Here is a 2129-nt window from a genome sequence, read left to right on the forward strand (position 1 = left end):
CAAAAATATTTAAATAAGTTAATCAAGCTTTTAAAATGACATCCAACCTCTAGATAAAAATACTGCAGTTAAAAAAAAATAACATCCTCAAACCCTAAAATGTTGTTTAAAAGAATCCAAGCGTACTCTTTCAAATCCTGCTAAATCGATAACGTAGTAAAAAATAAAAATGCATAAAACAAACAATTAGTATCCATGACCCATATATATATAGTTTAAACTCATGTCTCATAAACATATTATGCGGAAAAAATGCAAGGTCCTTGGATTATCCAGTGCACCACCAAGCTCCGCATACTCAGTGTTTAGCACCTCCAGTCTCCATAACATCATGCTCACCTGCATCATTCATACCTAGTGAGTCTAAAGACACAACAAACCTGTAACGTTATAACGAGTACATATACATAACATGCAACAGTGAAAAGTACTGTACTCAACATACATTTCATGATCTTAAAAACGTAAACGTAAACATATCGTATAAAATCAGAACGTGTCAAAACTTGTCTCACATAATCATCATATATGTATACATTTTCTTGATTTAATTCGGTTAGTTAGTTGTGACTTTCGTATCAGCTCTAATCGTATCAGTTCTATTCGATGGATCCATCTACGTATAACTGTGGTACCCGGCGGCGGGGACATCAGCGACAGTATTATCCATTCACTGAGCCTTGGCCTTACAACTCATCGGATATATATATCATCAGTCACAACCAACTTTCATCCTTCAAAAACATCATCATTTTCATCACTTATATAAACATGCATATGTATAATTTTCCTTAAAACCAAACATGCAATGTATTTTTCATATTTACCAAAAAGGTCATATACGTGATACGTGAACATTTAATAACATGTAAAATCGTGTTTAGGGCGCTGCTATGACTAAAAACTCGACCCGGGTGCAAAATGACCAGTTTGCCCCTGGAAACCCAAAATGACAGTTTTACCGTTGGACCTCTAAATTTCGACTCGAAGCTTATCAAACTCCTTAAAATATCCTAAAACATATTTATGAGCATTCTTTAGACGTAAACTCGAGCTCGTTTCAAAACTTACATGATTCGTTCTAAAACTTGGACCGGGGTCCCGGTTTAAACCCGAATCAACTCAAAACGTAACCAAATTTTCCCCAACTCGAACCATGACTCGAACCTACATGACCAGCCTCTAAACCCCTTATTTCCAACCACCTAGGACCCCTGAAAAATACCGTACAGCTGCTGGAAAAATTCTTGCACCCTTTAGATGACCGGACCCTAGTCACACTAACAAGCTAAACGCTCAACCCTGCACCTAACCGGATTGGACCAGCCTCGGACCAGACCAGCCCCGACTCCAATCATACCTCTTATGACCCTAACCAGACCCTCCTAGACCGTCCTAACCCTGGCCAACCAGCCCATGTCCTTGCCCTCTCTAGATCGAGCCCTATATTTACCCAAATGTGACCAACTCGACGGTCACCTTTGCTGCACCATACCAGACACGTCTTAACCCATATAGGGCTTTGACATGAGCCTCCTAAACCTTCTGAATACAGCTCATAAGCTGCAAGTGCAGCCCCTCGCTCGCCTAAGCCATACGCACCCTAAAACCGCAAACAACCCCAAACCATGAAGAATTCGTTCAGCCTCTTTGTGATGTCATACCAAACATGTTCGAACAACTCCTTGGATAGATATACACTCATGGATCGTGCCCCTTCAAGCCTGGAACCTGGCAGCCCCTTTAAACATTAAAGAACACGTGAACTACCTCAAGAAAATCAAGTTTTCTCATGCCCCATAAAAACGTTAATAAATCATTAAATGACATATTTTTCATGAAAGATCATTCAAAATATTTAATATGATGTGAATGATGAGAAAATAAAGGTATTAGGCATGCCTTTGCGTCTAAACGCACGAAAAACCACACAAACGAGATGTAGAACGTACACCGGAGAAGCGGGTAGGGATTCCTTTGAAAAAACCCAAGAGAATAATGAAGGGCTGCTGTGTTTTCTTTGAAGAAAGCTGCTGCTGCTAGGGGAGGGGCGGCCATAACCTTGAGGTAGGTTTAGGGTTTGCTTAATGATGTGCTTAAATCAAAATATAACACACTAATGGGCCCTT

Source organism: Primulina huaijiensis, chromosome 13 (assembly GCF_012295235.1).
Source record: "Primulina huaijiensis isolate GDHJ02 chromosome 13, ASM1229523v2, whole genome shotgun sequence".
Lineage (NCBI taxonomy): Eukaryota > Viridiplantae > Streptophyta > Magnoliopsida > Lamiales > Gesneriaceae > Primulina > Primulina huaijiensis.